Consider the following 27709-nt stretch of genomic DNA (forward strand, 5'->3'; position numbering starts at 1 on the left):
GCATTTTAGACAGAGGTGCTATCTGTTCTGAAGTGACGATGCCGGTCACGTGACATCCTCAGTGTGACGTACGCGGCGCGACATGTCTCTCGTTGGCCTTGTGTTGCAAATGAGCTCGTCGGCCACACGTCAATAGAGGCACTTAGAGGTCTAGTCACAAGGCAGCGCAATCACGCTTTCGTCCTTTCTGATCACGTAATGAAGTGATTCTTCGGAGGTCCGCGAGACGCACATGTGCGGAAACGTATTCCGAGCGAGCTGCCGATGTAGATATCCTGTCCGTTGTGTTCCTTTTCAGTCGCCCCTTGTGGGGCAGCCAAACCGCTGTTCTGCAATTCAGTTGAGACTGCCATTTTTACGTTCTAAGAAAGCTGTCGTTAGTCAACTTTATAATACCTACTACAATAATAAATATGTTAAATGCAGTATTCAGAGGGTGTAATGTATACCTTTTCCAGCATAACTTTAAAGACTGATAGCTTCGGATCCTAATTACATGACTCTGTCACAGTCTATTTTGTTAGACTCTGACACTGTAAACATTACTACATGCTTCACCACAAGAAATGTATAGCTAAGTTCAGAAATGTGTTCAATGTTTGAATGAGAATAAATCTTCGCTAAAGCCGTCACAGATCGGTTCATTAAGTGCAGCATACTACAAGGCACACACTAGCGCTGTAATCAGAGACGCTGGTGCAATAATTGCGTAAGTCACCGAGAACGCTGTGAAATTGTGAATCATAGCCGACGCACACGATAAGATTGGAAGTGGTCGGTGTGCGATATCTAGTTCCCGATCTATAAAGAAAAGAAGATCAAGGTTTAACGTCCCATCCACACCGACGTCATATGGGATTGATCTCTGTTGCGGACTTTGCGGAAGATTCCAACTTGGTAAGTTTCTACTCTCATTTACATGACCATTGTAAATTTCAAAAGGAACAATATTTTAGTGACATTTAACTTGATCCCATTAAAAACAACACAGTAGCAGTATACTCGGTGTGAAAAAGGAAAGTAGTTTGTGTTATGTGCGTCGAGAAATTTTATGGTACCGATATTGAATTAAAATGTTTGAAAGATTCGTACTTGGAGAACAGTTCACGTTACCTGCATGTAAATAGGAGAATAGGTACAGATCGATGTAATCACAGAGCTTACAACATTTTCTGTCCAAGATACACACAGAACCGTATGGAGAGTTGTATAATTGATGCAGGCAGAAAATTTGTTGTACGTGCATTATGAGAATGAAGTTGGTATTTTCATACAATGTATATTATACTATTGAGCGACTTTCGATGGGCATAAAACTCAGAGGCAGTTGCAGGTAGCCAAAGCGACTGCTTCTAGGCACAAAAAAATTTATTTACAATTTCTCTTGAAAATAGTGACCGAATTGAAAGAACTGGACATAATCTGCGCATTGAGAGGTATAATTCACAGCCACACATTGGGATCGAATATTTCTCTTGACCTATATAGCTCAACAGCATCTCCCGATCCCATAAATTAGGATCAAACACTTCCCATGGCTGTGTAGCTCAAAAACATCTCCCGATACCAATACCAACATTCACAGCCACACATTTCAATAAAGCACTTCCCTAGACCTCAACACACAACACATACACTAAAAATAAAAACTTACCACAAAAAAGTTCTGGTGCCACAAACTAAGTTGGCCACTACAGTCACACACAGGCACACGCGCGCGCGCGCCCACACACACACACACACACACACACACACACACACACACACACACGAAAAAATACTCAACCAAAAGAAAGACCCGATCCACCCACCCCTCAACCTCCTCCCCCCAACCAACACAACCTCCCCCCCTCACCCCAAAATAAAAAAACCCACAAACAAAAACCAAATGCAACATAAAAAAATCTAAATCGCACACTACAACTCAACATAAACTTTAACAAAACAGATCATCCACAACTAAAACACAAACCAACACACTCCCCCCCTCTCACAAACACTAACATGAAATAAACCACCCACCGCACCCTGAGCCGCAGCCACCTATCTACCTACCCAAACCACCCTAACCAACCACTTTCAGCCTATACCGAAAAACACAATAGCCCTCAGGGACACACTTCCACCAACAGTACTCATCTAAATGAGACTGAAGGTTGGAAGAGCGCTTCTTCCCCCTCCCAAGAACTGACTTAACAACCTCCCACATCCCCTCTGTTGTATTTGTGCAAGCCCTCGTCTCATAATTTTTGAACTCTAAGTTATAGTTAACGACTAAATGATTGAATCCCCTCTCACCCAACCCCCTATACGAAGAAAATGCATCTGAAACTACTGTGGACTCTGGTTCTATGTACACTTCAATTTACCCCACTAATTCCGCCTTAGACCTCCATTCCACAACCGTAAAAACACATTCAGAACACCCAACCCCCGGAACAACAGCTCCCAACACCCAGACACCAACCACAGACTTACCCCTCCCATACTTCCTTTTCCCAAACTGTGACTCGTCCACCTCAACAACCTCATGCCCCCCAAACTTACCCCTGTACTTAATGAGCTAGGAACACACTTCACGGCAAAAAGAAAACCAATCAAGCACACTCCTCTCACTCTCACCAGTCTCATGCGCACAAAAACTGTGTGGGGATCTATAACAAAAATAATAAGTCACCAGTACAATCTCATGCATGCCCAACCTAGACTTCTCGAACCAGGAACCACGCCGTATGGAACACCAAATGTCAGCCTTTCAACAGGGCCACATATAACCATCCCTGGTCCGAGACGCCGGAACTTAAGCCAACTTCATTTCTTCGCCACAAATAGAGCACTTCACGACCCCAGCAATTAAACCAAACAGCTGCAAAAACTTTATCAGTTCCAAAGCAGTGTTCCCCTTCATATCCCTCAGATGCGCACTATTAATTTTATCCGTCATATCCATTCCTGAACAAAAGCAACAACCGATTAATTTTACTAAAATTACCACACGACATACAGCGAACAACACTAAATTAACCTTCACACAAAATCGTTAACTCACTGAAACGAATTTCACTACAAACGCAGCCAACACTTGAACAACTTTGGATAATGTGCAAGAGCAAACTGAGCCCATTACACCACATAAACGAAAGCCCTGAACATACCACCAGAGGGCACAACACGACGACATCTACAAACAATTCACACTCACAAACCAAACTCCGTGCTGTCATGACGTCACACACAACAACACCCTTACGTCATGGGTCAAAGCCGATGCAATTCCACCCGTCTGATATATACAGGGTGAGTCACCTAACATTACCGCTGGATATATTTCGTAAACCACATCAAATACTGACGAATCTATTCCACAGACTGAACATGAGGAGAGGGGCTAGTGTAATTGGTTAATACAAACCATAAAAAAATGCAAGGAAGTATGTTTTTTAACACAAACCTACGTTTTTTAAATGGAAGCCCGTTAGTTTTATTAGCACATCTGATCATATAAACAAATACGTAATCAATGCCGTTTGTTGCATTGTAAAATGTTAATTACATCTGGAGATATTGTAACCTGAAGTTGACGCCTATAGCAAACACTACGGACATTGGAATCAGACATTTCCCTTGTCCACAGCTGACAACACCAAAACACCAATACCTACAGATAAAACTACAAAAATTAGAGGGTGCCATCAAACACAAGACATCTACAAACACAACCAACTCATAAACTGCGCACCTTAATGACATAACACACCCTTACACCATGGGTCAAAGCAGACGGGTGGAATCGGACGCTTCTGTTGACCTGGTACTACAATAACGGCACCTCCCGTAGGTTTCTCCTAAAAAGGGTTGATGCTCCCCTACAGCCACATGATGAACATCTTCATGTTCTTTACCCCTTTTTGCCAGAAAGACAGGGTTTTGTCCATGCCTTTTTCGTGATGAGAAGCCAGAAATCAATTGTCTGGGTAGATGGATCCTGTATGTGAGCTGATCATGCTGTCCACTTTCTCTTTTACTTGTTTTTCACAGTATAAAACTGTTCACTATAGCATCATCCACCAGGAAATAAAATATTCTGTGCCACCATTTTACAGAACGTGTGGCAATAGCATACCTTTCTTGTAATTGATCAAACTTATTGACAACACCCATTATTTTGTTGTATTCTGTCACAACTTCAGGACAAGAAATCTCTGTACTAGTACCATCCTTGTTTTTCCTCTTCACTGTGGCTGTTTCTCTTGGGTCATGAGGACAGGAAAGTGACTGGATGGATATACATTCATTTTACTGCAGAAATGTCTCCTTTTGTTTCAAACGGCAATTCTCCTCATTCCAATTTTACATTTTCCTTCATAAATTTGGGTAAATCCTTCCTATTGGTTTTCAATGTTCCACATCCATACACACCCTTCAAAAGTGTTGACATCAATTTCAAGGTGATGAAGAATCTGTCAAACGCAACTATATTATTTTTATTTTGTATTTCCTTAGTTAAATCTACTACAACCCTTTCACCCAATGTCAAGTCCATATCTGCCTTACACTTGCTGTGTAGACATCAAAGTTCATTATATATCCAGTGAGTGAATCTGACAAGCACCACACTTTGTAGCCTTGTTTCACCGGCTTCATTGGCATATACTGTTTCATAGATGATTGTCCTTTGAAAAGACTCATCGATTCATCCACTGACATAAATGATGAGGGCTCATAAGTATTCTTACAGCTCTGAATAAGCTTTTCAACCAATGGCCGTAATTTATGCATTTTATCATATTCTGGATGATTTTTTGGCTTTGAGGTTTCGTTGTTATTACAGTGGACATTCTCTACAATTTTTTTAAATCTTTTACTTGTCATTACACTAGCAATTGGCTTTACTTTTAGTATAGGGTCTGAACTCCAAAAGTTAGAGAGAGAGCAGGAAGTTGGTGAATTCCCATTAGAATAAGATATCCTATATAAGCTCTCGCTTTTGAGTAGTGTGTCCACCCAGCTGTTTGATGGACATCTACTACCACAATTTTGTTTTGCATACAAGTTTGTTTCATTTACAATGAGAGTGAAAACAATGTCATCAAAGAACTTGGAAAAATAAGTGAGCTCCCAATCATTGGCACTACAGAGAAATTTTGGTTTCCTTTCCGTTCAAGTTTCAAAGTTGTTCCTCACATTGTGGAAGTAGGAACAGTTGCTGTTTCATTGTTCTTCACTTTCACAATGTATCAGTATTGGCAACAGTCAGAAGCACGAATGATTCACTGACATGTTCATCACCATAAATGTCTTGTTCCACAGAAACATGCCTTGAATCACTGATGACTGTGTTGTTAGAACATTCAGTTCATCTGCAGCACCTTCCTCTCCTTCAGTTTCTGAATCACTTTCATCAGGTAATGAAAACAATATATTGTTCATTTCTCCAACATGTTGAAGATTGTTGAAGTCTAGGGAATGAGACATCTGAAAGGAAAGCAATGCAAAGAAGTAGAGAACTGGAGAGTGTAAAAAAAACAGTATGACAGATTCATTGGAAGCAAGCACTTGGTTCGGTATGGTAAACTTTCTTTAGTAACATAATGATCTGTGCATTATTTCTGAAACCCACTAAGTCAAAAATTTCAAATAAATGTGGCAAAATATGGAAATATTCGTTCTAGAGACGTAAAACAATATGCTATGATAGGGACGATGGGAAGGATACTTCCCACCAACGAACAAGTCAAGTCCTTAAGTAATGTAACTAAAGACACATTTTACAACAAACAGGGAACACCAAATAATAAGGCACCATTGCAAAAATAAAAAGTATTTTCCTTATACTACAGCTTTAAGGAAAAAAGCACAAAATGTCACTCAAAAAGCACTGAAAAGCAGCTCTACAGAGCAACACTCAGCCATACAATGCCTCTGCGTGAAGGTACAGCAAACACATTGGGAACTCCCGATTGGATGTAGACCCTATACTGTTCACTAGGTGGCAGCACCATACAGAGGTGGGAACAGTGAATCCCATGGGGCTAGGAGCGATTTCATCGTAGTGGGAAGGCAGGTTTCCCATGGCTCATGAAAGGGTTATCTCACCACGCATAAATACCCAGACTATATTCCTGTATTTCAGAATGAAAGCATTTACAATCAGCTTCAGACATAATTTCTAACTGTTGCGAAATTTTTTCTCACTGACGCCTCCTACAGAATGATAAAAGGTAAAATGGTTATCGCATCAGGCATTACATTTTAATTTATTTCTTCTTTTTACCAACTGTATTGGCAACACATTTCGTACTGAATGTACATCCATAATTACATTATTGTACGACATATAGTCCAGAAGATGTGGCGTTATAAAAACTGAGATGCGTGAAAAACTGACATTTGCTTAAAACAAAGCTCAAATTACCCATAATATACACATCCAGTGTTTGACAATGGCCTTATCCGATCATCTCACAAAAAGCAAGCATAATCAGCCGCCTTAAGACAAGCTGCAGATCCTCAAGTATGTCCCCAAACTTTTTGGTAGAATTAGAAATTCCCATGTTTGTGAGATTGTCTTCAGATCACAGTCTCAATGAGAGAGGAAAAGAAAATGGAGAATTTTATGGTGCTATATTCTTCATCTTCTTTCCAAAAGGAAATCTTCCTGCTCCCACCATCACCCATCTACCCCCTCCCCTCCCTCTCGTCCTGTTTCCTCATTAATAACCAACCCCTCTTTCTTTCTACACTTACAACACTTTACTTTCCATTCTTTCCAGGCCAAAAATTTTCCTCCAACAGCCCTTTCCTATAATAAAGCATTACCCTCTATCTTACATTAACCTCACATCACCCATTTCCTCTTTGATCTCCTTTTCCCGCTATTCTTTCATATTAATACACAAAGTCCCTCAAATATGCAAGCTGCTCCTCTCCTCCCCCCTCTCAAGCTATTTCCTTACATGTGATTTTTATTCCACTGCTCCAGCACAGCCCCCTGGCTGGCCCTCAACTCATACAATTCTCTTTCCACAACCTTGCTGAACTACTTGTGCTCTAAATGCTGGCAAGGGCACTGCAGTTCCACCTTGTTCCTCTTGATGGTTGTAAACATGCCTGCAGCTGCACCGGTTGCTCCTTTCTGCTAAATTGAATTTTAATTACATGGCACTTTCATATTTTATTCCCCCCCCCCCCCCCCCAAATTCGTTTTTATGATATCTAGCTTTGTCACCTCTTTTAGCGTTCCTCCACTTTTAACATGTGGTGTATGACAAGGGTGTTTTCCACCGCCATTTTACAGGACAACTGGAACCAGTATGAAAAGCTTTCTGCATTCAAAAGTTTTGAAAATTTTCACTCACCTTTTAGCCATATTAAACCACTGTTCTCTGTGTTCACATATTTGAGTTGTAATTATCTCCTTATTGTTCCAGTCTGATGTGAAATGTGTAATTGAAATTAATAAAACAATTACATAATTGCAACGGAGACTGTTCACTTATTTGACCCATTCTTTTTCTAACCTTTTCAAAAATTTTAAGCAGCAATAGTTGGCACCATCTTTTATATACATTTGCTTGTAAGTTCCTGATTGTTTCATAAAGAAAAACACATTTGCTTTTTAACATGGTAACAACACCAGAATTCACTGATTGATGATAGACATCCACTGACCTGCTGTCCAGGGCATGTGTTGCTGTGGGTACTCCAGTTGCTACATCATGTTATGAGAGACGAAGAATACATTTAATAACACAAACGTACATGTTCGAAGTAAATAACTTTGCCGCAGTTGTAAAATTCAACCTACATTTGAAAATCTTGATCTCTTCCAAAATGTTTAAAGTTAAGCTTTTATCATAATTTATGATTATTTAATGCTAAATGCATTTGAGCTTGTTAATGTTACAATGCTCCTTAAATCTAGTCTGAAAAGATGAGGAAGCTGTTAAGGTACCTTGCTAACTCACAGCCTGTGCTTCCTATAGAGTAAACAATTGGCCTGAGAGAGCCGATTGCTCGTTGACCTTTTAACATCCCTGTAGGTATAGGGATTCTTGGGTTCATTGGTAGTACTCTTACGATTTAAGCCTTGATCAAGTACTAATTTAATACTTTCAAATGCCATCTTCACTTCTGCTAAAAAATTTATTGGTTGGATCAAACCTAGCTTGTGTAATATTATTACCCACGATAAATTCCTTAACTTTTTCGTCATATTCAGCTCGAGATAGAACAACAGTGGTTTTCCCCTTAACCACACATATTTTATCACGATTACCCTATATTTTATTTGTCCTATAACTAACATGGGACACTATGGCTTTATAGTGTTTTCTAGCCACCTCTTTTTTTCTAAACTAGTAGAGCTTTAGTGAGATCTAATCCCACTGTAATATGAGCAATAAGATACTGCTTTTTCCTTTCAAAATTGTTCATTACTGTTAAAAACAGACCACTTTAATAAAATCGCTACATCATGCCCAGTAAAATAAATATCAGTACAGTTCTGCAACCTAGGAAGAAACTAAATGAATACCTAAGAGTAGTCTCGCCTTGCACCATATCTTTAGTTGCCAACCCTGCCACCAGATCCTGAATCTTATGTTCCAGCCTACTGTCAATATTTTCTTTTAACTGAGTCATCAACCTATAATATGTGACATGGCCACATAAATATATTACAGTTAAGTAAATAGAGTTAACCACTGACATGATTTTTCTTCTTGTATAGTTCATTGAATAGAGCATTACTGATGAATCCAAGAACCCCACTCTTAGAGGCGCATTGAAGATCCATAAGCAATCCACCCCTCCCAGGCAAATTATTAATTCTATAGGGAGCCCAGGCCATGAATTATAAAGACACCTTAACAACATCCTCAACTGGCATTACCAATCCTCTCAGCAGAAATTACACAACTCTTGCAGGCAATTAAGGTTCCACGGGGAGCTACTTTAGTTTCTCTTGACGTCAAGAACATGTATTCTAAATATTTCTATGCATGATGTTGTGGACTTTGTTAACAAAAGCTTAAGCACTTTTAGTAATTTAGAGCGAGATTATATTAAAGACGCCATGTTTAAGTTGCTGTGCTGCGTTATATGTTAGCTCTCCATATTTCTTTCTTAAGGCAAACATCTCTCATAATGGACCACAATTAGTTTCAGTTATTACCTATGTTGCTCTTGCATTTTTTTCGACACTCTTGTATGCTATTACCATAGTTTTTCTCCATGCCGAGTTATGCGCTGCCTGTTGCGGTATTTACCACAAATACAGCCTGCAGCATTACTACTCGGTCTGCATCCCGTAGCCACACGAGTCACACACACATGCTGTATCAGTGTTTGGAAAGTGTTGGCCATGAATGTTTGGTATATTTGTATGGTTTGTCCTATCTGGCTGTAAGCTGATTTGCACTTTCCGCAGCACAGGGTATTTATGTCCTATGGTGTATTTACTGTTACAGACTGCGTGCACCCCTAGTGGCAACATTGGGACGAGGCATTTTCTCAGGCCACGACTGAAAGTTGGTGTTCAATACATCCACAATTTGACGGTCCACCTGCGGCAGATGTTTGCCTATTAATTGTGAGGGTATGGGCATGACCTCCTCCTACTGCTAGGTAGGCTGCTGTCCAGTCATTTGATCTGTTTTTCAGATTAAAATGTCAATCTTCATTTTTTTTTTTAATTCTTACTTGCTTAATGGAATACTGTTGTTTTACTTAAGATTTCAGATACCCATGATGGAGAGGCTAAGACCCCAGAACTGTGGTAGTGTATAGCTACTTCTCTCATGTGAGACATCGATCAATAAGTATTTTACACCTGTGGTAGATTCATTTACCATGAACATTTTGCAGAACAGTTGTGGGTGTCCCCATAAATAAAAATTTAAACAAATGTACATGTTCAACCATTTTATGGATCTGTACAGTTACTAAATGTCAGGATTTCCACGTTCCCATTTCATTTCTCAAATATGTTCACTATTAGATGCGGAAACTTGCAGCAAAGCATTGAGCTTCTCTTCGTACCCAATATGTGAATGGCACAAAGTGTATCCACCATTCACATCCAAAGGTGAAACTAAGTAAGTTGTTGTTTTAATAATCCCAAGATTGACTCTCACAGCATGGCTGTAATACAATCTGATGTTGCCAAACTTTTTTTTGCAAACCTGATACAACTTTTTAACACTTAGTTGACAGTTAAATGATTCAGTACTGTGTTGTCCAACAATATTACTTGCAGGGCCAGTTTGAGAACATTTTTCCACATAAGTGACGAATCATTTGGTGCCCCCCCCCCCCCCCCCCCAATTCCCCCTTTCTCCTTTTCCCTCATACACTTTCACTGCATCTATTGTTGTTACTAATTGTGACATGTACAGTCTTCAAAACAAAAGAACACATAACAAGACGATCTGCTGAGTACATAAATAACTTTAGTGTATTTTGTGGAGGTCTGACATTTATACTTATCCATATGGCACTATGATAAATTACTAACCTGACCATTCAAGATTGTCATGTGGTAAAGCAAATATAGAAATTTCATGTTAACAGTAACAGAACTTTTATTGACAGAGTTAAAGAAAGGAATTAATTATCCTCTTAGATGATAGAAGAGGTAGTTCATAGTACTGCTCATGCAATACAACTCTGCTCTTGGTATGGGATGCACACTGATAAGGGCACATATTTCAGTAAGTCAGTGGGTTGTTTAAATGTTCTTCATTATAATATACACAATACACCCAAGTGTGTGTGTGTGTGTGTGTGTGTGTGTGTGTGTGTGTGTGTGTAAAACCACACTGCTACACAACATAAAAAACAGTTCCAAAGGCAAAGGCTCTTGGACTGTTCTTGAAATGTGTAAAATTAGATTTTATCTGTTGGTATAGCACAAATCATGTTACGAGTGTGATTACCCCTAGTAGCTATACTGCAATGTTTGAATATATTGTGGTGTCTAAGAGCTCCATAAGAGTGAACTCTTGGTACAGTTGAAGACTCAGTAGATGGGGTGCTACTCATAATCTTTGTCTTGAAACCATCTCAAACATGTTCTCTGATACTGTCTTATATAATAAACTGAGTGCTTCATGTGCTCTCGCATGTTTTCATTGAAAATATTCATCTGTTGAAAGTGCTTCGTCTGATGTACTAATATGTTAGATGGCTGCAATCCCTATTCCACTGGTATAAATATACAGATAATTTAGGATGTCCTAGTTATATATCTGCATGATGTTCTTTGTGGAAACCACAGGACTGTGCTGTGTGTTCACTTAAAAATTATATACTCCCTTCCTGACAAAAGACAATGCAATACCTCAAGTCACTGTTCTATCAAAGTTTCATGCATGATGCAAGTTCCCGAGTCTTTCATCAGAGAAACATATTTCCTTTGAATGTAGTAACAAAACCGGAGATGATGATGATGATGATGATGATGATGATGATGATGATGATGATGATGATGATGACAGTACCCTACTGATATGCTGTTCAGTGCAGGTGTTGCTGTGGCTCTCTCTTCTGATGAGATGAAACATACACTTAATAACACAAAAATTGTCAGCTGGCAGTTGCTGAATAACCTAAGAATAGATCTTGTGAAACATGTAGCATTACTTCAAAAATTACATGAAACTGGTCCTATCTATATTCTTGACATAATACAAATGATGTAAATATTTTTCTACTAATAGCAAACACTTATCTACACTGAAGCGCCAAAGAAACTGGTATAGGCATGCGTACTCAACTACAGAGATATGTAAACAGACAGAAGAAGGTGCCATGGTCAGCATCCCCTATATAATACAAGTGTCTGGCACAGTTGTTAGATTGCTTTCTGTTACTACAGTGGCAGATTATCAAGGTTTAAGTGAGTTTGAACATAGTGTTATAGTCGGAGCACGAGCAACGGGTCACAGAATCTCGAAGGTAGCGATGAAGTGGAGATTTTCTCATACGACCATTTCACAAGTGTCCATGAATACCAGGAATCTGGTAAAACACCAAACCTCCAACATTGCTGCAGCTGGACAAAGATCATACAAGAATGGGACCAACAACAACTGAAGAGATTCGTTCAACGTGACAGAAGTGCAGTCCTTCAACAAATTGCTGCAGATTTCAATGCTGGGCTATCAACAAGTGTCAGTGTGTGAACCATACAATGAAACATTGTTGATATGGGCTTTTGGAGCCAAAGGCCCACTCGTGTATGCTTGATGATTGTACGACACACAGCTTTATGCCTCGCCTGGGCCAGTCAACACAGAAATTGGACTATTGATGACTGAAACGTGGTGCCTGGTCAGACTTGTCTAATTTCAAATTGTATTGAGTGGCTGGACGTGTACGGGTATGGAGGCAACCTCATGAATCCATGGAGGTGGAGACTCTGTAATTATGTGGAAAAATAATTTGGCAAAGCCTCTTGTTTATGAAATTGCAATTGTGATAGTCCTAAACAGCTGCTCCAGGCAGGAAGGCAGCCTTCTTTATTGAATACGGAAGTTCATAATATCCAGCTGCTCATGATGTTTCAGGCAAGTTAATCTAATTTAAATTTTTTATGATTAAAAGAATTATTAATAAGTTAATGGAAAGAATAGATTGCTACTCATAACATAAAGGACATATTGAGTTGCAGAGAGACACCAGGGTTGCTGCTAGTTACCCCAAGGTAAATCCCCTGATTTCCAGACAAGTTTTAGCATATTTCCCTGACAAATTTTGAGATCTCACAGGTAAGAAAAAAAAACAAAGTTGACAAAGAAATGAGCAAAAATCTTTAAGGTCTAACATCGACATCTTTTGCAATGAACTGATTTCAGAAGGAGGAAGCAAGCCATATGGTATATATATTTCATTAAGAGCACTGATGTTATTTTACTTCAATAAAAGGAAACACATTTGATGACAAAAATATGCATTTCTTTGGAGTCGCAAAGACAAATTTAAAATACTTTCACTGATTTCAGAAATAACCTCAGGAAAAAGTGGGCTACTTGAAAGAAGTGTGTAAGACTGGGAAGAGTTGTGTAAACCAACACAGTAGGTGACTACCAGTAAAATGTTGGTTTTACTGTGTTTGTTATTGTCAGTTATTATCCACTGTTTTATGTCTATTATTTTACAAGTATTGTGTGATTTTTCTTTCGAGAAATACATGAGTACATAGTGTACAAACTGCCAGTGACTGCCACAATTTTCACCTTTATATCATTCATAGTTTCTAATATATAAACTGCTTTCAAAGTGTCAAAAATATATTACAATAAATATAAGGCCTATAAAATGCCACACTATACAATTTACTAGGTGAGACAGTCACAATTCCTGCAGTCCATCACTCGAGGCCTCTGGTCTGGTGAGGAGCACTGCAGTCCACAGATAAACCATGAAAATGTGCCTCATTACGCCACACACACAGACAGAATTAGCCTGCAGGTAGATTAGTTATATTACATCCGATGGGCATGGTCCGTACATTAGTAGGAAACAGTGGGCTTCAGGTCTGCAGACCAAATCTGTTAAGAGATACGCAAAGAAATTGCCTGCAGTTTTGGACCATCATGGACGTCCACGTGTGTGGCCAGCTATTTATGTGTCACAGACACCATATTGATGAAATGAGATTGCGATGATCAATCCATCCAACAGATAACATGCACAAATACTCTAAGAATCAATACTAGTGAGGATAAGTAGCAACTTGCTGTAAAGATGATTGCTGAGCTGCAGACAAGCACATAGAAAAGACAATCACAATCTCACAATTACATTTTTGCCATAGCCTTTGTCAGAAAACGAGAGTACACACATATGGGACTGCTTCCTCTGACTGTGACTGTGTTTGACATGAGCAACGATCTGGGGTGGTTGGTGGGGGCAAGGAGTGACATGAGGAGGGCAGGGGAAGGGATAACAGGGTAGGGATTGAGGAAGATGAGCTGCCTGTCAAGAGAATGCTGGTATGTGAGGGAGGGGGGGGGGGGGGAATAGAAAGGGAAGGAGGTAGATAAGGGGAAAAGACTAGTAGGTACTTTGCTGGAATAGAAGGCACATGCAGCGGTGAACTGGAAGCAGTGAAGAATAGGTAAGTGGACAACTGGGAACCTTCACTAGTCCCAGTCCTCCACCTCCCTACCTCTTCTCTGCTCCCACTTCTGCTCTACACATGCCTTCTATTCCACGAGTGCACCTACCAGTCTGTTCTCCTCCTCCTCCTCCTCCTCCTCCTCCTCCTCCTCCTCCAGCACAGCTTCCCAAATTTGCACTTAGCAGCTCCACACTGTCCCCACCTTGTCCCTGCACGCTCTCAAAGGCAGCAAATCATATTCCCCACCCCTACCCTGTTATCTTTCCCCTCCCCACCACATGCCTCATACTTGCCCTCACCATCCACCCCAGAATGCTGCTCACGTCAGATTCAGTCCACAGTGGCTATGTGTGTGTGTGTGTGTGTGTGTGTGTGTGTGTGTGTGTGTGTTGAGGAAAAAATTCTGAACAATTTGTCACAAAAACTGACTCAAGACAAGATGACTGCCTATCATCATTACTGTTCAACTGTGTACTGGAATACATCATGAGAGGACTGTACATACACTGTGTGAACAAAAGTATTCGGACACACCCAAAAACATGAGTTTTTCGTATTAGGTGCATTGTGCTGCCACCTGCTGCCAGGTGCTCCATATCAGCAACCTCAGTAATCATTAGTCATCACAATAGAGCAGAATGGTGCGCTCCGCAGAACTCACGGACTTCGAACGTGGTCGGGTGATTGGATGTCACTTGTCACATGTCTGTACATGAGATTTCCACACTCCTAAACATCCCTAGATCCACTGTTAATGATGTGATAGTGAAGTGGAAATGTAAAGGGACACGTACAGCACAGATGCGTGCAGCCCGACCTTGTCTGTTGAATGGCACAGACCACTGACAGTTGAAGAGAACCATAATGTGTGATAGGCAGACATCTATCCAGACCATCGCGCAGGAATTCCAAACTGCATCAGGATCCACACAGACTTCGTGTCAGTCCTCACAGACCAACATCGGTACCTCTCCTCAGTGCAGCAATCCTTGAAGAATGAAGAATGGGCTGCCATTCTCCAAGAAACCTTCCAGCACCTGATTGAACGTATGCCTGCGGGAGTGGAAGCTGTCACCAAGGCTAAGGGTGGGCCAACACCATGTTGAATTCCAGGATTACCAATAGAGGACGCAATGAACTTGTACGTCATTTTCAGCCGTGTGTCCAGATACTTTTGATCACATACTGTAGATAACTCAGAAAAGAAATGCGAAAATGATGTAAGTTTAAGCTGCTTGGCTGCTGCTCTTGCTCTCCTGGCCAACGATGTTCAAGAAACCAGACAAGTAAGATCACTACAAGAAATAGCACAGGAAATTGGCCTTGGAATATGATTTGAAAAAAGTAGAGATTATACTAACAGATCCACAACAGAAAATAAAACCTGTTGATGAATTTAAACATTTAGGTGAAATCATAATATACGATCTAAATGAGAAACCAGTATGGCAAAACATAATTAAAAATCTATACAAACCCGATTATATCACAAAAAACACATACAACAAAATGAGCCATCCATGGTTATAACATTAATACATTATAGGATATTTACACAACTAGAAATAAAATAATATGCAGCTAAAAACCATTTTCAAAACAAACAATGCAGCAGAAATTGACAAAATTCTAAAGATAGAAAAAATAATAATCAGAATATGCATAAATAAACAATATCATGTAAATGGTCATTGGAGAATAGTTGTAAATGAAACATTGTGCAAGAAAATAACACTAGTAATGAGTGTGATCAGGAAGGAAAGCATCTCATTCTTTGGACAAAGATGAGAATGTCAGAAAGAGAATTAGTACGAGAATTACAGAAAAACTATAGAATAAGGAGAACAATATTAAATGAATCACAGAAATTAAGGAAGAAACAGGAACTTCAAATTATAGTAGCTGACTTAAAAAACAAAATAGGAATATTGCAAGACACACAAACCAGACTACAAACGAAGATCATTAAAATGACTACAGAGTGATCTCAGATGAAGCAAGAAAGAAAATATCTGTAGCAGTGAAGAAGTATTGTGCACACAAAAGAGCAAAACACCCTTCTTATAACAATGAATTATAATAATCTTTGTTTTGTACACCCACTGTGTTATTGAATTGTCTCACTGAATTAATATTCAATTGAAATGTATTATTGAAAAACAGCAACTTGCATAAAGCATTGTATAACTGACGAGAGTGCTCCAACGAAGGCCATAAAATAAATAAATAAACAAATGATATGTAATTCAGTTTATTTTTCAAATAAATTTTAATCCTGAGGGCTTATTGTCTACTTCAGTGTTCCTCATTCAATTTGTTGCATCACTAATGCTTTGTGTGTCCTGTGCGGTGTAGCACAGAAGTCACATGTGGGTTTGAATAGTGTGTAGCTTCTTTGTTTGGAAATACATTTAATTAATTCCTGCTGTGTACAATATGAAATACTTGGTTGGAAAATTTGAAAAAACAAGATGTGAAAAAAGTCTTTCAAATGATCACCATTCTCACCACACAAAAGAGCATCTCTTCACAGTACATTGTTCACAACTCTGTAAAGAACTGCTGGCTGTAACTCATGAATCTCAACTCATATATTCTTTTTGAGCTGCTTGATAGTTGCTGGTTTGTTGAGGTATACACATTCTTTGAAAGTCGTGTTGTTTCATCAAGTCATGCAAATCTGACAAGAAAACATCACCAACTTCATATTTTAAGGAGAAAAAAAGCACACATGCAAGATATCAGCCCTAACATTTGATCCTGTGCAAATATTTGGGGCATAATTCTGGTGATATGCAGTTATGATATTTTGAAAGTACAGGTTTTAAATAGCACATGCACTGGTTGTTTGTCACTTGCTCCATCCCAATGCAGCCACCTAATACTTGAATGCAAGGTACTGTACAGCAAAGTGACAACCAGAACCCTTCTGGAAAAAGGAGGGAGGGAGGGATCACATGCACAATATGTTTTGAATTTCTGTTCAAGAACACGTTTTATGCAAAAGGGGGCGGGGGAGGGGGGGGGTAGGTAATATGAGTGTGTAATTCAAAAGCAATGTGAAAAAAATTAATAATTTTTGATTTACAACTTAATCATTCGAGCCGTGTTGAAGAATAGAACAACTCCTGCAAATATACTTTACCTTAACACTGTCAGCTTTACAATCCAAAGCAAATAATACACAAAAGTGATGTTAATATCTAGATGGCTGCTGTGCAACTTCTTTAGTGATACTCTATCATTTATGCTGCATTTATGAATCGCATATTAATAATGTTCAAAGCAAAGAGATCCCTGGCACCAGCTACAGGTTAGAAACCACACAGACACAATGAACAAAGTGCATTACCAATGTCAAAACAGTACAGTATTTTGCTGGATGTTGAAAGTGATCTGGCCAGTTACTAGTGTAGCCACTTTGATACCAAGCATATTCGAAGACTGGCTGAAATACTGGTGCACATAACTGCCTTTTAAAAAGAAACTGCATATTTGAAGAAAGTTGGTAAAGCTGCAGGGAAAACTGCTGAATATGTGTAAGTCAATTACATCTAGCAGTGGTATAGTCAATACAGAAATTGCAGTGTCTTCTGCTCCACGCTAGTCACACATTGACAATCTTTTGTGGCCGTAAAATGCGTCCACAATTAAAACTGCTCTTCTGTGATTTTGCATGACTCTATAGAACAGCTTCTGTTGCCACATCCATAGATGTTCCTTGTTTACTTTTCCAGAAGATGAGGTGACAGCTCCAATATACTGTCACATCAAACAAACTTCGTTTGACTTGCAGCTCAGACATGCCTGTTCGCTCTTCTTAAAACTACATCCAGAAGTGACATACGTGTCCATCTGCGGATACCACCGGCATTATTGTGTAGCTGTGCGTTGTGTTACAGATGGAGTGCACTACTCTGTTGACATCTCTCATCCATTTTTTGGCAGGATATCAGCTTGGCATAATTTCAGAATTAAAACTACTCTGATCTGTAGTGTATGCATTGTATCCACTGGCCACTTCCATTTCTGCTAGCGAAACACTTCGCATGCAACAAGTATCACAGTCTCTGTTAACCAGCTTTCTACTTGGGGTGAAGTGGCTTATTTTCTGTGACACACTAATGCGTGTCCTTTTGAAAGCATACACCCACTCAGCAGATGCTCTAAACCTTTTTAGTTCCACCTCCATTGTGGCACGAATGCCCAGCACTTTATATTAGTATCATGAATTGTCATCTTGTTTCTTCTTCTATATGCTTTATTAAATTTGTCTAGACAGATTGTGCCGAACTTGGAAAACTTTTGATGATGTGTACCCAAGTTTTGAATGGTCGCACTCCAAATGTACAAATCCCTCTTTTGTTTTAGTAATTTAAAATCCCTTCTGACCATTAAGATAGATTACCCTTCTTTCAACTGTTTCAAAAGCCAAAGGTTCATTTCAGACACTCCTGTGTTAGCGACAGGAGTAAAGTGGAATGTAATAATATTAGACATTTGAAGCAGGCGTCATAGTCATCAACATCATCTGCATTCATGTTTTTACATCCCTGTCCTGCTGTACCAGTGATGCTGTTTGACGATTGTGAAATTGGTGGAAGGGCACCCTTGTTACTGCCATTATTGCCCTCTTGTAAATAAGCAGTGAACATCAGTCCACTGTCTTTCTCTGTCTAGCATGTCTTCATTCATAAAGCTATTTACGATTTCTGCAATGAAATTGGAAGGTATAAATAATAGCACAAATGGCAATATGCTTTCATTTCCTTGTATTAATGTTAGTCAAACAGCCTACACGATCACAATGGAATGATGATTGAACCTTTAAAATCTCTTTATTAACTGAATTTAAGTTACTTGGCAAAAAGCTAATCTGATTTGAATGAGAACTGTCTGAATTTAAAAAAAATGTCAAGAAATTCTCTTTCAATAAAGTAATAACTTGAAGTTAATAAGACTGTCAGCGTGTCACTAAGTGTGAATGATAGTACTGATAATGGTATAGCTATATCTACAGAAGAACAGTAAAAATTTTTTAGCCAAAGTTCTGCATACTGGAGGATCTGCTGGGAGTCTCCAATGAAGCTCCACATCTCAATGACCCTGAAACCTTAAATCGTCTTTACTCTTCTTGCATTAGATCCACCAGATTCTGTCCTTGTGGAATGACATCAGCTTAATGAAAAGTGATTGGTAATCCCATTTTTTCCTAATTTCAAACAATTGAGCCAAATTCCTCTTGTTGTAGTCATGGAAGTCCACCCACCAAATTGTTTTGCATTAATTCAAATACCTAAGCAAAGTCTTATGGCAGTCTTCCACAAGGTAGTGTTATAGATCCTTTGCTGTTTCTTACCTATATAAACGATTTGGGAGACAATTTGAGTTGCCGTCATAGGTTGTTTTGCAGATGAGGCTGTCATTTATTGACTAATAAAGTCATCAGAAGATCAAAACAAATTGCAAAATGATTTAGAAAAGATATCTGAATGGTGCGAAAATTGGCAGTTGACCCTAAATAACGAAGTGTGTCTTCATCCACATGAGTGCTAATACGAATTCATTAAACTATGGTTACATGATAAATCAGTCAAATCTAAAGAATCTAGGAATTAAAATTATGAACAACTTGTTTGAAAGAACACACAGAAAATGTTGCTGGGAAGGCTAACCAAAGACTGTCTTTTATTGGCAGGACAGTTAGAAAATGTAGCATATCTACTAAGGAGACTGCCTACACTCACTTGTCTGTCCTCTTTTTAGAATACTGCTGCACGGTGTGGAATCCTTACCAGATAAGTCTGACGGAGTACATCGAAAAAGTTCAAAGGAGGGCTGCATGTTTTGTATTATCGCAAAATATAGGAGGGAGTGTCACTGAAATGATACAGGATTTGGGCTGGACATCATTAAAACGAAGGCATTTTTTGTTGCAGCAGTATCCACTCATTCAATCACCTACTTCCTCCTCTGAATACAAAAATGTTTTGTTGATACTGAACTGCAAAGGGAGAAACTATCACCATGATAAAATAATGCTATATGAGATTGGAATCATAGAGAATTGTGAACATGGTTCAGTGAACCCTCTGCCAGGCACTTATTTGCAGAGTATTCATGTAGATTTATGGCAGCTCATTTCAAATTCAGGGAATCACTGAAAATTATAGACAAAAGTACTAATAAACTTATACTATATTCTCTGAGCAATACTTTCCTGCTAATTGCTTTAAGAAATGGTTAATTATCTGGTCAGTATTCTGACAAACTTCCTAAAATTAAGATTTTGCCTAACAGTGGCCTTCCATAATGCACTGCAATACAAAGATTGACTCGTTTTAGATTAGGTTCCAAGACAATGCTAATTATCTGCATAACAACATTGCTACATTCAAAGAATATTTTTGAGTGTGTCAGTGCTGATGGCACTCACAGGTGAATATTACTGTTTGGTGTTCTTCACAAATTAATGGTTATTTTCAATAAAGGCAACTACAGTGCCATATGCAACCCCTGTTTTGTGGATGACAGATAGAATATTCAAAGTAAAAATAATAAGTTAACATGACTATTACTTCTAAATAGAGGCTCGATCTTTGGAACCAGGTCCCTCTGTGTGTACACCTACATCTATTATTTTTTCTGCACCTCCTCGTGTATTCGTCAGAGGTTCTTGAAGGTGGAACCTTTGTCAACACCATATAATTACCACAAACATTGCCCTTGCACAATTCTGCAATAATGCTCTGTGATTGTAAAAGTTTTATAATATATGTACAGTAAGTCATTCTGTCAAGGAGCATTTTCACTGTAAACACAACTGACTCATCCATAATGGGAAGCAACTGAGTAAAAAATCAGAATCTTATTAATCATGAATACTTTCATCAACACAGGTACCAAAAACATACTACGACATGAAAAAAAAAAGAGTACATCAGATTTTTAATATGCGCGTGTAACAAAGAAATCCAGAAAAAGCATTTAACATTCATAACTACAATCTGTGGCATGAACAAAAGAACATCACACATTATGTCACTAGTCAAAGCCGGCGGGTGGAATCGGGCACCAGAATAGACCTCATAACCAACACACAAGCAGTTTAAAAACTCTACTTTCATAAGGCCATAACTATCAGAATTATGACCCAAATTTTCATGTGAGTTCCACTGCTGGGGCTGATTCCTTCCAAGTGTGCTTTTTGTTCCTTAAAATATGAGGTCAAGTTGTTGTTTGTTTTCTGGTGCATGAGCACCTGCTGGATTCACTCTCTGCACCAATTGAACTTTCTCTGGGAATAGATTCAACTCCATCATTAAAATTCTTTGCACTGACCTTCAATGCATCCCAAGCTGAGTGACATCTCCAGATTGATGTTTGAGGATTGTCCTTAATGTTGCACCTCACTCATTGAATGTTTTCCAGAGTTTGAATTGAATGTCATCTCCACATTCTTTGGCAAATCAGACTGAATAATATTGCTGGAAGTGGGCTACCAGGCACAGAATGGTAGACTTAATGAGGATAGTTTCACATACTTAATTACCAGCTGTATGCTCTGTAAATGAGGATGACGGATCTTTGATTTTGAAAATAAGTTCTATCAGGTTTGTGCTCTGCTTAGGACTCAATCTCTCCATAGTGTGTCTCTCAAATGTGCTTCACAATCCTGAAGAAGAAGATAAGATTAATTAAAAAATTGCGAGGCATCGTAATCCATGTGTGAATTCTGCACTACCCTGATTACTGTCAGAGCTGGATGCTGTACGGAAATACCACTATCAGACTGTGGTACCTTAGTTTTCATGTGGTGCATGCTGTTGTGTATAAAGACTGAATAAAGGTGTAATCAACTATGAAATGCTAACAGAAAGTGAATTAACATGTTATTGCAGAAAATATAAAGGATTTACTTGCATTCTGTAAAAAAGTAAAGTATTAGCTCTTCTGCTACTCAAATAATAACATTACAGTTGTTGTTGTTTTGTTGTCTTCAGTCCTGAGACTGGTTTGATGCAGCTCTCCATGCTATTCGATCCTGTGCAAGCTTCTTCATCTCCCAGTACTTACTGCAACCTACATCCTTCTGAATCTGCTTAGTGTATGCATCTCTTGGTCTCCCTCTACGATTTTTTCCCTCCACGCTGCCCTCCAATGTTAAATTAGTGATCCCTTGATGCCTCAGAACATGTCCTACCACCTGATCCCTTCTTCTTGTCAAGTTGTTCCACAAACTCCTCTTCTCCCGAATTCTATTCAGTACCACCTCATTAGTTATGTGATCTACCCATCTAATCTTCAGCATTATTCTGTAGCACCACATTTCGAAAGCTTCTATTCTCTTCTTGTCTAAACTATTTATCGTCCACGTTTCACTTCCATACATGGCTACACTACATGCAAATAGTTTCAGAAACGACTTCCTGACACTTAAATCTATACTCGATGTTAACAAATTTCTCTTCTTCAGAAACGTTTTCCTTGCCATTGCCAGTCTACATTTTGTATCCTCTCTACTTCGACCATCATCAGTTACTTTGCTCCCCAAATAGCAAAACTCATTTACTACTTTAAGTGTCTCACTTCCTAATCTAATTCCCTCAGCATCACCCGACTTAATTCGACTACATTCCATTATCCTCGTTTCGCTTTTGTTGATGGTCATCTTATATCCTCCTTTCAAGACACTATCCATTCCGTTCAACTGCTCTTCCAAGTCCTTTGCTGTCTCTGACAGAATTACAATGTCATCAGCGAACCTCAAAGTTTTTATTTCTTCTCCATAGACTTTAATACCTACTCCGAATTTTTCTTTTGTTTCCTTTACTGCTCGCTCAATATACAGATTGAATAACATCGGGGAGAGGCTACAACCCTGTCTTACTCCCTTCCCAACCACTGCTTCCCTTTCATGTCCCTCGACTCTTATAACTGCCGTCTGGTTTCTGTACAAATTGTAAATAGCCTTTCGCTCCCTGTATTTTACCACTGCCACCTTTAGAATTTGAAAGAGAGTATTCCAGTCAACATTGGAACATTACAGTTATCATTCAATTTTCAGAAAACAGATTTCCAATAGTTACAGATTTGTACGAGATCCAACAAATACCCAAGATACACTGTGCTTGATGGCACCTATACTGTCCCTTGTTAACATGGTAAGGTTACTTGGGAAGGTACTTACTATGACAATGGTTGCAGACTGCTAAACTTCACTGTAGCTAGTGCACAGGGAAGTGCTTTTATTACATCCTGTTCCTGAACAAAATATAAGGCAGTTCAGTATCACTATGTCACATGTAATTAGATTAACTGCAGGTTTGGTAAAATTAGCTCCTACGATAGGTAGTATTAGTTCCAATTACATTGATTGATGGTGTGTACTGATCTTTTAGAAAAAGAGCTTTTACAGGTTCAAGTATTCTCTGACCCGTTACTTTTCTGTTGTGGGATACTGCTCCAAGTCCATGAATGGTTGAAATATATGCAGAATTTTCTGTATTTATGCCTTGTCTTTGAAGAATGGCAATCTTAAAATTTCTCTAAAACTGTTCATGTTTAATGGTTTGGCATTTACAGAATGCTATAGAAACATTTTATGCATTACTAGCTGAGTACCCAGCTTTGCCTGGGGGTGTATGTATTCAAATTCCAGTAATTCATCCCCCCCCCCCCCCCCCCCGGTCCCTCAGTTCATGTGCTTCTCCCTCTTCTGTCCACCTTTTCACCCCCCCCCCTCCCCTTTCTCATGCCCACTCCATGTCTCCCCTCTTAATTTTCTCTGTCCATTTCCTCCTCTCCTCATCCTCTTCCCTTTTTCAGTCCATCTCCTCCAGCCCCATGCCTGTTTATCCATCTCTTCCTCTGAACTTCTCTCTCTACATTATCACCCCCATCTCAAAGGAGGTTGCCAGTTCTTACACCCATCAGTATTTCATTTGAGATTGTGTAATGTGTGTACCAAGTTTGGATGAAACTGATCTAGGGAGTTTAAAAGGAGTCTTTTACCCAGGCTTTGCCTGCATACGCTTGTCACATATATTTTGCAAATATTTAACATATTTCTCACACAGCTATACCCAGATTCCACCTATTTGTCCAGCGAATGTCACCCCATAGTTTTGTTTTCATGCAGCTCAGTGTTTATATCATATCTCCTGAACTATGTATCATACAGTTATATATTTGTGTAGGTACATTCTGCCTCCAAAATACATTGCAAATAGAGTTATTAACAAAGAAGTAATAAATTAAAAGGCAGTGCAAGATATGGCAGTTATACTGCAAGAACACTGGAAATGTAGTAAGTGATAAACTTCTTTCCTTTCATAATTTTGTTGGGGAGGTGGGCAAGAAGAAGTGTTGAAAATGTTTGAGATCATGCATAAAGTTTGTTACAAGTCACAAAGTGCTCTCATTCTCAGCTACTTGTACATGATGAGCTATGCTTCTTTTTTACCCTTATCTCCCTTTCAAAGATAACCATTCCCCTTCCCAACACATTCCCACAGACTGTAAGTGATATATGTTTGGTTGAAATCAATTTGGTTGTCTTTCTTTACTTCTTAATTAATTTCTGTCACAGATGACACAACAATGGAAGAACTAGTACTGCAGCATCGACCTCCAGGTTGGACAGACACACCTTCGAATGAAGTTGAAGTGGAATGTATTCCAGCACATATGCCACACGACTTGCAGGTCACATCAGTTGTGAAGGTTCAGAACCCATATTTGTGGTGCTGTTATCAGCTGAAAAAGGCAGAATATATTAACAGATATGGCAGTGCTGAGGAAATGACTCTGTATCATGCTACAAGCAAAAGTAATAAGGACTCTATAATTACGAATAACTTGAATTGGCGATGTTCAGAGCGAGTCAGGTATGGTCAAGGCATTAGTTTCAGTCCATCAACCACCTACGCCAATTTCTATTCTAAGTACAATTTTGGTTCTAACTGGAACAATGAGACTGACATGGCAATGATTGTCGCAACTGTACTAGTTAATACTACTGCAGAAGGTAATAACACAGTTAAAGTGCCTCCCACTGGTTTTGATACAACTATTGGAGATCATAATCAAGTATATGTTAAGCACAGTGACAATGAATTTTACCCAAAATATATCATTTACTACAACATCTATGTAGATGACAACTTTTAAGATAGCCAATTAGTAATTTTCAGGCAGGAGGGGAGGGGGGGGGGATGATACATGGGCAGTGGGGGCAGCAGGATATTTTAATGCTGTATCAGATATTACTTTAAAAAAAAAACACACACACACACACACACACACACACAGCTGAAACAAATGCAATATATTCAGAGACTGATATATACAGAGCCTGTTTATTACTAGAGTTTGACATAGTCTCAGATCTGCACATCTCTGAAGTAGAACTTGAAGAATCAGTTTTTGAATAGAATATTCTAGTTACCCCCTTAACAGCTAGTGGATCCTGTTTGTTGAAAGTAAACTAGTGACATGCTTTTTGTTTGAAATCATATGCATCTTCTACACTAACAGAGAGCTTCACAATTCTGTGTTCATATTAGCACAAAATTCTGTGTTGTCTTTATTCACCAAACTAAAACCTTTTTACTCTGGGGAGTTACTATGAGGTTCCAGAAGAACACCCATCATTAGCTTACTGAGTGAAGGGTACTTTCATATTCCTGAAGCATGAGTGAGTTTTGAAATCTCATACCAAATTCTTTCAGACCTCTCATCCTTTCCAAAATGGAATGCATCAAATTGGTAACAACTGAACTCTGTTCCCAAAGATTCTTTTTTTTCTGACAATAGCATTTTAGAAAATTGGTCAATCATATAATCCATAGGTGAAAAACTCTTGAATTTTTGCTAGGAAACCTCAGTAACTTCAGCATGCTGAAGAAACTTGTTTTTAACTGGCCATTTGTTGACAATATACTCACACTTTTTGTGTAGAACAATCTGACGTTGGAAAATATTTCAGTGTAGTTTTGTCACAGAAAAAATTTGTTGTTAATAATCCAGCCCAGTTCAAAAGTAATAGCAGTGTGCATAGCTATAACACCAGGAGAAAGGATGATCTTCACTATGCAGGGTTAAATCTGACTTTGGCACAGAAGGGGGTAAATTATGCTGCCACAAAAGTCTTTGGTCACCTACCAAACAGCATCAAAAGCCTGACAGATAGTCCACCAACATTTAAAAATAAATTAAAAGAATTTCTAGATGACAACTCCTCCTACTCATTGGCTGAATTTTTAGATATAAATTAAGGGAGGAGGAAAAACTAACTTAAGCATTAGTGTCATGCAATATTTTGTGTAATGTAATATCTTGTACAGACATCTTTCATTAACCTGACACGTTCCACATCATTACGAAGTGTCAAATTCATGATCTATGGAACAAGTATTAATCTAATCTAATCTTCATTTATGTAAGCCTTTGCATTTGCCCATTGAGCAACTCTGTCATTTTTCTGTATCTTAACAGGCCAAAATTTTAAATGAAGCAAATTGCTATTGAACTCCAGAAGTCAGGATGCTGCTACACAGCAACCAATAAGACCACTGAAAAGATTATTTCTTATTAGAGGAATACATTTAAGGAATTGTGAAGTGGAAGAATAGAGCTGAGAAACAGAAGGTAAAGCTTTGTAGATGCATTTTCAAACCGTGCCTCAACTTAATGTGATTCACAGAAGAACATTTTTAAAGGGTTCCACTGCTTTAAGGTCTTTCATACACACTGTAGCAGAGACAACAACCTAGTATAAATATACTTAAATATTTTGTGTGGCTTTTCAGTCAAGATTTGCTTACATGTCTTCAGAGCATTTTGTCTCTTGAAGCTCCTTAGCAAAAAATAAGAAATGTCACAAAGCTTACAATAGACTGCCCGTGCACAGATGTTGGCCTATGTGAGTATGATTAAAGACCAAATGTGTTATTACTTTCGACAATAAAAACTGACTTTCGATAATAAAAACTGATCACTTATTATCACCCATCCATCTCCCAACTCACAATTCAGCTGTTTCACCTCTTAATTTCCCTGAAGGCCATCTGTAAAGTGTTACGAAATGTCAATTAAAAACTATTCAATATTAATATTTACAAGACAGTTACAGTTTTTTGGACAGCCAAGTGTACAAGAGGGAAAATACAGCCTTGCACATGAATACTAGTATTTTCTAGACAAATAATGTACCTACAGAGGGGTCGTGTGTCTGACGCTATGCTATTACTTGCACCTGCATCCTAGTGAGACATTGTTCCTCTTGCGATGATACAGATGCTTAGCACAGCCTGGTACAGCATGGATAGCTACTACCAGCTGAGGGAGAGTCCCACTCCATGCCTCTTCTTCCCTGGACCACTCCATCCACATTTTGGTGTAGGCGGCAGGCGTTCAACACAGTACTGCTGGCCTGGTAGGTCCCACACCCAGATGGGCTTAGGTGTGGCAGATGGTGGTCCGCAAGGAACCCTGGTGGTCATCTTCTGCCCCACATTCAGAGAGTACAGTACCTGGTACTACTCTGATGCTGGTAGTTCATCAGTTCTCCCATCAGTAATG

The 27709-nt window shown here is 38.9% G+C and overlaps 1 long non-coding RNA gene across 1 annotated transcript; it reads left to right on the forward strand.

Moving 5' to 3' along the window:
• Nucleotides 1-48: 48 nt before the first annotated feature.
• On the forward strand, nt 49-27118 carry LOC126334567 (uncharacterized). The gene is made up of 3 exons (XR_007564755.1): nt 49-897; nt 9471-9627; nt 24717-27118. It is a non-coding gene; the product is annotated as an uncharacterized LOC126334567 (long non-coding RNA).
• Nucleotides 27119-27709: the final 591 nt, after the last annotated feature.

This window comes from Schistocerca gregaria, chromosome 2, assembly GCF_023897955.1.
Source record: "Schistocerca gregaria isolate iqSchGreg1 chromosome 2, iqSchGreg1.2, whole genome shotgun sequence".
In the NCBI taxonomy this organism is placed as follows: Eukaryota; Metazoa; Arthropoda; class Insecta; order Orthoptera; family Acrididae; genus Schistocerca; species Schistocerca gregaria.